The sequence below is a fragment of the Oryctolagus cuniculus genome, chromosome 3 (genome assembly GCF_051225735.1).
Source record: "Oryctolagus cuniculus isolate XC-2025 breed Fujian yellow rabbit chromosome 3, ASM5122573v1, whole genome shotgun sequence".
Taxonomy (NCBI): Eukaryota; Metazoa; Chordata; class Mammalia; order Lagomorpha; family Leporidae; genus Oryctolagus; species Oryctolagus cuniculus.
In genome coordinates this window covers 93442094-93454374 of record NC_142869.1, presented here as the reverse complement: position 1 = coordinate 93454374, position 12281 = coordinate 93442094, and the positions used below count along the sequence as shown (strand labels likewise).

Sequence of the window (12281 nt, the reverse complement as noted above, 5' to 3'; positions counted from 1 at the left end):
TTTCTGAGCAAGCATTGTGCACACTGGGTAAAGCCACCACCTGCAATGCCAGTATCCTATGTAGGTGCTGTTTTGTGTTCCAGCTGCTCCACTTCTGCTCCAGCCCTCTGCTAATGATCTGGGGAAAGCAGTGAAAAGCGGCCCAAGTGCTTGTGCTCCTGCCAGGTACAAAGGAGACCCGGATGAAGCTCCTGGCTCCTGGCTTTGGGCTGGCTCCAATCTGGCCATTGTGGACACTTAGGAAGTAAACTAGTTGTGAAGGGTTTAGTTTGTGAAGTGGCTAGATTACATTTTTTACATATGAATCTTCTGTTATTCCAGCTCCAGGTGTTGAAAAGACTATAATTTTATCATTAAATCTCCTACTAAAGATCAGTTGGCTGATTTATATATGGGTCTATTTCTGGGTTCATTATCTGTGTTCCATTCATCTCTTTTGTCAGTATGGCACGACTTTTGTAGCTTCATTGTAAGTCTTGAAATCAAGTAATGCCAGTCCTCTGACTTTATTCTTCACTATTATTTCCACTCCTCTGTGTCTTTTGCCTTTCTATATAAACTTTAGGATCAGTGCATCACTGTCCACAGAATAACTTTCTGAGATTTTTATGAAAATTGTTTTGAAAGTGTAGATTGTGTTGAGAACAGTTGATATCTTCTTATCCATAAACATTCTGCATTAATTTAGATATTTTGTTCATTAGAGTTTTGCAGTTTTCCTCATACAAATCCTATATATGTTATGTTTTATGCCATTTCACTTTGTTGTTGTTGCTAATGTTAAAATAGCTTTATCTTGGATTTAGAAGATGAAACTCCCCCCCCCCCCACACACATAGTTTTCCCTAAAACAATTTTACAGATCCAAGGAATTTCCAGGCCAATGAGGAATTGTATAGTCTGGCCTCTGTGGTGCTTCTTTCTCAAACCCCAGATTCCCTAGCTCTGAGGACTAATGATCAATGAACAACTTTGTGAGTAGGGACCAAGCAATCTGAATTTTTAAAAAAAATTTTTTTTTATTTGAAAGGCAGAGAGGAAGAGACAGAGACAAAGAGATCTTCCATTTCCTGGTTCACCCCCAAATTACCTCATCTGCTGGGGCTAGGCAAGGCTGAAGCCAGGAGCAAGGAACTCCATCTGGGTCTGTCATGTGGATTTGCAGGGGCCCTTTCTGCTGCCTTCTCAGGGCATTAGCAGGGAGCTGGATTGGAAGTGGAGCAACTGGGACTTGAACTGTCGCTCATATGGGATGCTGGTGTCAAAGGTGGAGGCTTAAGCTGCCATGCCACAATGCTGCACCCTGAATCTGGATTTTTAACAAATTATCCAGGTAATTTTTAACCATGCTAATCCTCTGCAGTGGAGGACTATATGGAAGACCTAATACTCTGATTTTACAAATCAGTGGTTAGAGGTAAGACTAAATGACTTGTATAAGGGACCACACCTGTTGGATGAAAGTGATAAAACAAGGCCACAAGTCCTTTCTATGATTTTTTTTAAATTTTTTGACAGGCAGAGTGGACAGTGAGAGAGAAAGACAGAGAGAAAGGTCTTCCTTTGCCGTTGGTTCACCCTCCAGTGACCACCGCGGCCGGCGCGCTGCAGCCGGCGCACCGTGCTGATCCGATGGCAGGAGCCAGGTGCTTCTCCTGGTCTCCCATGGGGTGCAGGGCCCAAGGACTTGGGCCATCCTCCACTGCACTCCCAGGCCACAGCAGAGAGCTGGCCTGGAAGAGGGGCAACCGGGACAGAATCCGGAGCCCCAACCGGGACTAGAACCCAGTGTGCCGGCGCCGCAAGGCGGAGGATTAGCCTAGTGAGCCGTGGCGCTGGCCCTTTCTATGATTTTTAAGCATTTTTTTTTTCAAAATATTTTATTTATTTATATGAAAGGCAGACTGGCAGAGAAGGAGAGCCAGAGGCAGAGAAAGAGAAATTGGGGTGGGGGAGATACCTTCCATCCTATGGTTTACTCCCCAAATGGCTTCAACAACCTGGGTTGGGCCAGGCCAAAGCCAGGAGCCAGGAGCTTCTTCCCTATCTCCCACGTGGGTACAGGAGCCCAAGTACTTGGGCCATCTCCTCCTGCTTTCCCAGATACAGGGAGCTGAAGTCCAGCAGCTGGAACTCAACCAATGCCCATATGAGATGTAGACACTGCAGGCAGAGGCTTCACCTTGTTTCTATGCCACAGCGCCAGCCCCAGTTTTAAGCATTTAATGGTCAAGACGTTGTGCATGATACACATGTCTGTTAAGGATTGTTATGTCCTCTTTGGAGTATTGACTCTTTTATCATTATGTAATAGATCTCTTTATCCCTGAAAACTTTCCTTACTTGGAAGTCTGATGTAACTTAAGTTCTTGTAGCTACTCCAGCTTAGTTTTTTTATTAGCATAATATATCCTTCTGTATCTTTTCTTTAATATGTATGTCTTTATATTTAAAGTAGATTTCTTAGAGACAACTGAGTCTTGTTTTTGACCCGATCTGATAATCTCTTAGTTAATGTATTTAGGCCATTGCTATTTTATTTCATTATTGGTATGGTTGGATTAATATCTACCATATATCTGCTACTGTTTTCTTTTTAAAATGCTTATTTGAAAGGCATAATGTCAGAGTGAGAGAGGGATAGGGTGGGAGGGAGAGAGGGAGATGGAGAGATACCCATCCTCTAGTTTACTCTCCCAATAGCAGCAACAGCCAGGTCTGGGCCAGGCCTAACCCAGGAACCAGGAACTCAATCTGGGTGTCCCTCACATGGGTGCCAGGGGCCCAGATACGTGGGCCACCATCTACTACCTTCCCAGACACATTCTATTGCCTTTATTCTTGCTTTCTGTGTTTTGTCTTTTGTGGTTTTAATTGGGAATTTTACGATTCTGTTTTCTCCTACTTCTTAATGTCAGTTATACTTTTCTTTCATGTTTTAGTAGTTGTACTAGAGTTTCTACTATACCTTTACAGTTCATCCAAGTCTGCTTGCAGGTAAAATTTTGCCATTGTAAAGATAGTTCCAAGTACTTTATAATAATGCAGTATTACTAATTTCTCCCTCTTATCCCTGTATCATTGCTGTCATTCATTGTAAGTATGTATGCTTATGTGTAAGCAAAATGCTTGTTTATGTAAGCATGCATAACTGAATATATTGTTGCTCTGACTGCTGTATTGAAAAAACTGTTACCTGTTAGATAATAATAATTTTTTTCATTCTCTGATGAATTTAGATCTTTATTTAGATCTTTATTTAGATCTGAATTTCTGGCCTGTATTTTCCTCTTTCCAAAGAACTTTAAAAAATTTTTCTTACAAGGCAAGAAAGTTGATTTGCTTAGTGACAACAGATTCTCTCAATATTTATTTTTCTGAGAAAGTTTTATTTCTCCTTCACTCTTGAAAGATAACTTTACCAGGGTACAGAATTTTAAGTTGGTATTTTTTTTTCTCATAGCACTTCAAATGTTTTACTCCATTCTGGGAAAAACATTGTTTCTTTTTAGATAGAGTTTCCCCCTTGGATTAAAGCTTCAACTTCCACCCCAATTTTTTTTTATGTTTGCTTTTCTGATATTTGAATATGGTATGTCTGTGTGCTGTTTTTTTTTTTTTTTTTAACAACTTTTATCCTGTTTGGTGTTTTTGAGCTTCCTGAATCTGTGGTTTGGTATCTGATTATTAATTTTGTGGCTTCACACTCTGGCCTCAGAATCAGCCCTTAAGACATTCAGATCTGGCTAAAAAGCCCATGAAAGTATCTCAGGCATGGAAAGCCAAGACACTGTGGCAAGAAATGACCTAAATGAAAAATCTCTGTGAGTGAGATTGGTGGAAAGAAGGGGCCATCAAAGAAGGAGGTATCTTTCTCTGAAGGGAGGAGAGAACTTCTACTTTGGTTATGGCCTTGTCTAAATAAGGTCGGGGTTTGTGAACTTAAGAGGCTTCCATAGCCTTGGCAACCCTTGACAAGAGCCTTGGGTGATTACTGACGTCATAAATAAGAGTGTCAGTTGTTAAATCAACAACAGGAGTCACTGCACTTGCTCCCCATGTAGGACCTCTGTCCTTAATGTGGTGTACTATGAGAATTAATGGTAAAACTAATCTTCAAACAGTACTTTATACTTTGTGTTTCATTGTGGGTGCAAACTGTTGAAACTTTTACTCAATATAGAGTTGATCTTCTGTATTTATAAAGATAATTTAAAATGAACCTTGGGGACAGTGATGTGGCGCAGCGGGTTAAAGCCCTGGCCTGAAGCACCGGCATGCCATATGGGTGCTGGTTCTAGTCCGGGCTGCTCCTCTTCCAATCCAGCTCTCTGTTAAGGCCTGGGAGAGCAGTACAAGATGGCCCAAGACCTTGGGTCCCTGCACCCATATAGGAGACCCAGAAGAAGCTCCTGGCTCCTAGCTTCGGATTGGTGCAGCTCCGGCCATTGTGGCCCTCTGGGGAGTGAACCAGGGGATGGAAGATCTCTCTCTCTGTCTCTACCTCTCCCTGTAACTCTTTCAAATAAATAAAAAATAAATCTTTAAAAAATAAGTAAATAAAAATGAACCTTAATAAAGAATGGGCTGAGAAAGGGAATAGGAGATGGATGGTTTGCAGGTGGGAGGGTGCTTATTGAGGGAAAGAATCACTATAATCCAAAAGTTGTACTTTTGAAATTTATATTTTTTAAATAAAAGTTTTCTATTAAAATTTTTTTTGTGGTTTCAAATACTGCTTCAGTCTTTCTTTTTCTGGTATTCCTATTGGGCATGTTTACAACTTTTGTAACTGGAAATATTGTTGTTTTCCTAATCTTTTCTTTCTTTTATTTTTTTTATATATTTAAAGATTTATTTTGTTTATTTGAAAGGCAGAGTTAGGGAGAGGTCTTTCACCTGCTGGTTCTCTTCCCAAAAGACCACAACGGCTGGAGCTTGGCCAGTCTGAATTCAGGAGCCAGGAGCTTTCTCAGGGTCTTCCATGTGGGTGCAGGGTCCCAAGCATTTGGGCCATCCTATGCCACTGCTCTCCCAGTGAGCTGGATTGGAGGTAGAGCAGCCAGGTCTCAAACCAGTACCCATATGGGATGCCTAAACTGCAGGCACTATGCCACAACACTGGCCCCTGATTTTTATTTTTAAAAGTTCCTGTTGTCGTAACCTCAAGCTTAGAGATTTCTTTTCTCAGCTGTGTCCTGTCTGTTGAGCCCATCAGAAGCCTTCTCCAGTTTTAGTGTAGTAATTTTTGTCTCTGTAATTTCTTTTTATTAATTTTTAGAATTCCTGTATTTTTGCTTACATTGCTTGATCTGACCTGATATTTTGGCTACATTTTCTATGAAAGCTTTAAGCATATTAATTATAGCCTTTAAGATTTTCTTGTTGGCAAAGCACAGCATTTTTGTCATATCTGACTCTTTTCTGTTGTTTGTTTAGTCTCTTCAAACTGTTTTCTTGCCTTGTAACTTTTTCTTGAGAAGTAGACATGAGGTACTGATTAAAAGGAATTACAGCCAATAGGACTTTAATGATGTAGTTACAAGTTGTGTGTAGGAAGGAGAGCATTTTTATAATCTTTGATTGGATCTGTCTTTGTGAGCCTGTGTCTTTGAACTTTGAACTTCACCAGTGTTTCACAGTTGTCCTCCTCTCTCACCCCCCATGGAAAACTAAAGGCAGCTGGAGTTTTCTCTTCTCCCAGGTCAAGTAGGCTCTGATAAGAGTATTTATCCTGAGAGCAGGCTTTGTTTAGAATAGAGTATCTCTAGCATATTTTAAAATGCTTAGTTTTCCTTTCTTCTTCTTCTTCTTTTTTTTTTTTTTTTTTTTTTTTGACAGGCAGAGTGGATAGTGAGAGAGAGAGACAGAGAGAAAGGTCTTCTTTTGCCGTTGGTTCACCCTCCAATGGCTGCCACAGCTGGCGCGCTGTGGCCGGTGCACCACGCTGATCCGAGGCAGGAACCAGGTGCTTCTCCTAGTCTCCCATGGGGTGCAGGGCCCAAGCACTTGGGCCATCCTCCACTGCCTTCCCTGGCCACAGCAGAGAGCTGGCCCGGAAGAGGGGCAACCAGGAAAGAATCGGGTGCCCTGACCGAGACTAGAACCCGGTGTGCCGGTGCTGCAAGGCGGAGGATTAGCCTGTTGAGCCACGGCGACGGCCAGTTTTCCTTTCTACCCACTAGAAACACAAGGGGACTCCCACCCCCACCCCACATTCACTCTGAGGATCTGATTGAGTTTCTGAAGGTAAAACTCAAAAATGTGAGGGCCCCCTAATGACTGGGATGTCTGGAATTTTTTTCCCTCAGACATGTCCATACTGAGAGCCTCCAGCAATTTGTTCTTTGCAGTTGGCTTTCCAGCCTCCCATCTTTTCCCTATTGATTCGCATGGAAGTTTGTGCTAGTGGATTTCTGTTCCCATGAGTTGTGATTACCTGAATTCACCTCTCTCTCTCCAGTTTCAGAGGTAATGGTTTGCTGTGTGACCTTTATTCTCTAACAGATCTGAGACTTTTTAATTTTTAAATTTGCTATTTTAATTTTAATAACAATTTAATGCTTATATGTTTTTCAATATCTTTAACTTCATAATTTTTTATTGGTTGCATATTTTCTGAGGCTAACACAGTAATGATAGATTTCTTCTAATTGAAATGGATTTTTAATTTTTTGGAGGGGCTGTAATATAACTATCATTTATGGCTTTGTCTTTTTAATTCTTGAAGATTTCTAAAAAGAGAACTTTAAAACTATTCTTGTTTGATTTTTTTATGACTATTTCATAAATGTCTTCAGTAGTAATAAAGATTTACCTTTTGATATTATGGATTTTATTGAATTTTAGAAAATCCATTCAGAGGCACATGTGACACTTACATATTATTTTTTTAGTGTTTATTTATTTATTTCCATCTACCTCAAAGGCAGACAGGGATTTTTCATCTGCTAGTTCATTTCCCAAGAGACCACAACAGCCAGGACTGGGCCAGGCTGAAGCCAGTAGCCCAGACCTCTCAAGTTTTTCCACATGGATGGCGAGGCACAAGCACCTGTGCCATCATTTATTGCCTCGCAGGTTGAACATTAGCAGGAAGCTGGAATTGGGAGTGGAGCTGTGACTCAAACCAGGCACTGTGATATGGGATGTGGGAAGCTTAAGGGGTAGCTTAAATGCCATGCCAAATGTTTGCCTGCCACTTAATTTTTCCTTTCAATTTTCTTTTCAGTTTTGTTTTTCACATCATTTAAAGGAAAATGATCTGAGCAGGTGCTATGTTATGTTCTGAAATATAAAGTTTTAGGACAATAGTTTAAAAATTAGAGAATATTTTATTGCAGCTTATTTGTTTATTCATCAATAGTAGTTGGCCCACTATGTGTAAATAACATCAGTTTAGATGATACAAAGAAAGTAAATTTTTTATTCCAACCTCAGTTAAAAATTTGACTTCTTATATAGTAACTGACAATTATTTGGCTGCTCTATATAGAGACATTTTTAGTGAACTTTTAGGCTGATGATACTAAAGCAGAACTGTCAACCAAGATGTTATATGAGAAATATAGGAATCTTAATGCTGAAAAATGAAACTATTTCTGATGGATCCAGAATTGCAATGTCAAGTTATTTTGAAGAGAACATGGGTGGTTCTGGGAGGATAGCATAGTTTATGATTGAGACCTTGTCAGCAGATTCACCTCTTCTTCTTGAAACCCTTTAGACCGTAATTATGTTAGTTTATTACATGGCAAGAAATATTTTTCATCTCTTTGATCTCTTTTTTACTACTACTTTGTATGTATTTTTTTAAAGATTTTATTTATTTGAAAGACAGAGTTATAGACAGGCAGAGGCAGAAAGAGAGAAGGTCCTTCATCTGCTGGACCACTCCCCAGAAGTCTGCAACAGCCAGAGCTGTGCCGATCCGAAGCCAGGAGCCAAGAGCTTCTTCTGGGTCTCCTACAGGGGTTCAAGAGCCCAAGGACTTGGGCCATCTTCCACTGCTTTCCCAGGCCATAGCAGAAAGCTGGATAGGAAGTGGAGCAGCCAGGACTCGAACTGGCGCCCACATGGGATGCCAGCACTGCAGGCCGCTTCACCTGCTAAGCCACAGTGCTGGTCCCAACTTTGTATGTGTTGTTAAAAGAGACAAAACATTCATAAATTTTCTGATTTTCTGGGATATAGAATTTAATCTTTGAGAACAGCTATATTAGATATCTACAGATATGGTAGAATTGGCTTGGATTTATTTTATACTGTAAGAGATGAGTTCTGAGAAAGTTGTGCTTTTTTCATTTTTTATTTTGACATGACTTTAATTGCATTTTTAAAAATTTGGCCTAATTTCCAGATTATAGAAAAGTTGCCAGAAGAGTGTAATGCATTCTGTATATCCTTCTCCATGATTCACAAAATGCTAAGATTTCACAGTGGTTATTTCTCCCTTTCTGACTACATGTCCTTCTGTTGTTCTCTTTCTCCTGTCTCTCCCATTTGATTCTCTGAACTGTATTCTAGAGTTGGTTGTATGTGTCATGCTCCTTTACTTCTGAATACCACCCTGTATATTTCTTAGAGCCACAGCCATTCTCTTGCATAACCATGGTGGTTACCAAAACCAATAAATTGTCCTTGATATGATTATCTGTCTAAACTGTTGACCTTACACATAATTTAATAATTGTGCTAACAATGCACTTTATAGGAAAAGAAAATATTGCACTGCATTCATTTGTCATGGGCCTTCAGACTACATTCCTAAGTCTTTTGTGCTTCTTAGGCCAACTATTTTGTGGAAAAGTCCTTAATCTGGGATTACTTGTTTCCTCATGACATAGTTCATCTTTTTTTTTTTTTTTTTTAAAGATTTTATTTATTTATTTGAGAGGTAGAGTTACAGACACTGAGAGGAAGAGACAGAGAGAAAGGTCTTCCTTCCATTGGTTCACTCTCCAAATAGCTGCAACAGCTAGAGCTGTGCCGATCCGAAGTCAGGAGCCAGGAGCTTCTTCTCGGTCTCCCACGTGGGTGCAGGGGCCCAGGGATTTCGGCCATCTTCTACTGCTTTCGCAGGCCATAGCAGAGAGCTGGATTGGAAGAGGAGCAACCGGGACTAGTACCTGGCGCCCCAACAGAGAGAGAGGTCTTCCATCTAATCCCCAGATGGCCTCAACAGCTGGAGCTGAGCCATTCCAAAGACAGGAGCTTCTTCTGGGTCTCCTATGTGAGTGCAGGGGCCCAAGCACTTGATCCATCTTCTACTGCCTTCCCAGGCCATCAGCAAGGAGCTGGATTCAAAGTGCATAAGCCAGAACCCGAACCTGCAGCCATGTGGATGTCAGCACCGCAGGCAGAGGCTTTAACCTACTTCACCACAGTGCCGGTCCCCAGAAACATTTTTTTTAAAACACAAAGTTGTTTTTGATTCACAAAATAATGTGACCTTATTTTATTAAAAATAGGTAATGAATTCAAATGATTATGAAAGAAAAAAGTATGTAAAAACAACCTAATTCCTGTCCACTCTGCTCCAGCTACCCTCTGCTTTTGAAGAACCACTTTTGTTAGTTCCTGTGTTCTTTTAGGGTTTCATTATGGAAATTCCAACCCAGACATTCCCATTTTAGTACTCCCTATTACACAAAAACACACTAACTGTACTTTCTGGTACTCTGGGTTTTTTTCCCCTTTTGCACTTAGGAATATAGTCTGAGAATCATCCCATATTAGCACATATAGTATGTCCTCATTCTTTTTTTGGCTCCTGCATGATGACCTATTGTCTGATTTTGCCAATCTTGATCCAGTTTCTTATAAAAGAAAATTTCGTTTGGTTCCAGTCTAGTTATTACAAATGGTACTACAGTGAATAACCATGAACATACAGAATTAATAATGGTATTGTTGTATCTGTTATAGAATTTGCAAAACAGCATGGCTGAGACTGCTTGTTTCGCCACATCCTGAGCAAAGGATTGATTTTAGTTTTTGGAATTTTACTAATCTCATAGATGAGAAATGGTATACCTCAATGTAATTTTTAAAAAAGATTTATATTTATTTATTTGAAATGCAGAGCTAGAGAGAGAGAGAGAGGTCTTCCATCTGTTGGTTCACTCCTCAAATGGCCACAACATCCAGAGCTGAGCTGATCCAAAGTCAGGAGCCAGGAGCTTCCTTTGGCTCTCCCATGCGTGTGCTTTCCCAGGCCATAGCAGAGAGCTGAACCGGAAGAGGAGCAGCCAGGACTAGAACTGGCACCCATATGTAATGCCAGCACTTCAGGCTGGGGATTTAACCCACTGTGCCACAGCCCTGGCCCCTTCAATGTGATTATTTAAAATAAGCTTTTTAAATTTCCTGCTTCCATGATACCTGTGTCAAATTTAAGAAGCCAGTGTTGGTATGTTATTACTAATTAAACTCCAAGACTTTATTCTGGTTTCCATTGATATGGTTTTAGTTTGGATTTCTTTCTATAAATAAGATTGGGTGTGTTTTCAAATATTTAGGGGTCATTTGCGTTTTTATCTTCTGAACTCTTACTGTATTTTACTTAGTTTTCTGCCAGGTTGCTAGAAAGGAACAAGAGAGTAAAAGTCTGGAGGAAGAGAAACATTAAGAAAAAGCATAGAGGGAGAATGAAGGACATACATTTTTACATATTTGGACTTCTTAAAAGAATCGCTATTTTAAAAATTATTGTAAACCCTATATGCTGTCTAATACATTGGGCTCTATCTCCTCTGTAATGATGAAAATCTCTACTAGAAAGATTCAGAGAATATATTTGCCCATTATTGAGACGAGTGGTTCTTATAACTATCATTAATGTCATGAGTTTTAGCCATTAATATTTGTTATTTGTGTAAAATGTGACTATTTCAAGGTGGGAGAAGAGCATAGTCAAAAAGACTAGGAGTAATCTTGGTTATGTTTTAGACCTGGAACTTTATAAAGATTAAATTAGTTGAAAGAAAGAGTTTGATCACTGTGTGACCTAGTAGAAAATATGACCTTGAATTTTTCTGCACTTTATTTTATTGGTGGGGGTGAGGGTTATGAGTGGCCAGGTTTTATAATTCTAGGAAGTCTGGGAGAATTACCAGCATTCAGAATCTAATCTCATGGTGCGGCATCTCTAGTCTAGACCTTTTGGTAGAGTCAGAACCTTGGAGAGCTCCATACGGAGGCAGAGAGTGTTGCTTTTTGAACTTTGAAATACTCTGACTCTTCCATAATCTTTCCAAGTTATTTGAAGCCCGAGAACCTTAAAGATTTATAAAATTCCAAAGTTTTCTATTAGGCACAAGTAAAAGTTATAATGTTTTATAGCAGTGACTGTGAATTTAGAGCAGTGGTTCTCAAAAGATGGTCCAACATCACTTGTCATTGGATCAGAAAATGGTGAGCAGGTTTCTGTTTAGTGTTAAAGTTTGAGAAACCATAGACTGGTCAAAGATAGAAATATATTTCTTTTAGGCAAGGTGGAATAGAAGGAAAACATGAGTTTCAGAATCTAATAGGCTTGGATTCAAATTCCATGTGGCTTACTACAGATAATGAAAGCACCCCTGAAGTCTGATTTTCATTGTATGCTAAGTGAAGAATGCCTTAGGTTTCTCAAGGTTTTATGAAGATTAGAGAAAGCTTATATAAAACTGCCTGTTTGGAAATAGTTTGAATTGCATTGAATTTTAGTACTTGTAAGCAGTTGAATTGAATTTTAGTACTTGTAAGCAGCAACTGAATTAAGGTTCTATGAAGCTACTTGAAAAGTCACTGAAAAGGTTTAGGATTACAAACACATAAAATATAGTTCTGCCTTAAAATTGACAGCTTTGAAATAAACTTTGAGACTTGAAATCAACTCAGGGAAATTTATTTTTTGCAAAGGGTGAAGTGTTTTAGATACTTTTGAGCATAGGTTGGAGACCACTCAAATAATTAAAGCAAAAAAAAGTGGGAAAAGATGGATTATAGTAAGAATTCTTACTGCCTGTGAAATGAAACTAGAATTCTTAACATTTTACTTTTTTCTCTTCTACTTTCAGATGTGGTCTTCCCTGGCCCATATTTTCATAACTTTTTTACCTCTTCATTTACATCACTAACTACATTATTGTCTCTGTTTTATTTTTTGGGTTTCATTTTAAAATGTACCTTTTGTTCTTTATCAAAGCATTTAAAGATTTATTTGACATACAGAAATAGAGAGGGAGGTGGGAGAAAGAGGTCTTCAGTCTGCTATTTCACTCTCCAAATGACTGCAA

General features: G+C 39.4%; 1 protein-coding gene across 18 annotated transcripts in view; it reads left to right on the top strand.

Moving 5' to 3' along the window:
* EPC2 (enhancer of polycomb 2) overlaps nucleotides 1–12281 on the top strand; it is a 137864-nt gene that overhangs the window by 71399 nt on the left and 54184 nt on the right. For 5 of the 18 annotated variants that reach the window (XM_089329184.1, XM_089329189.1, XM_089329188.1 and 2 more), the window contains one exon: nucleotides 6312–6471. The exons of the other annotated variants lie outside the window; for them this stretch is intronic. The gene's annotated coding sequence lies outside the window, so the exon portion shown is untranslated. The remainder of the gene's footprint in view (nucleotides 1–6311; nucleotides 6472–12281) is intronic. 18 annotated transcript variants of the gene reach the window in all.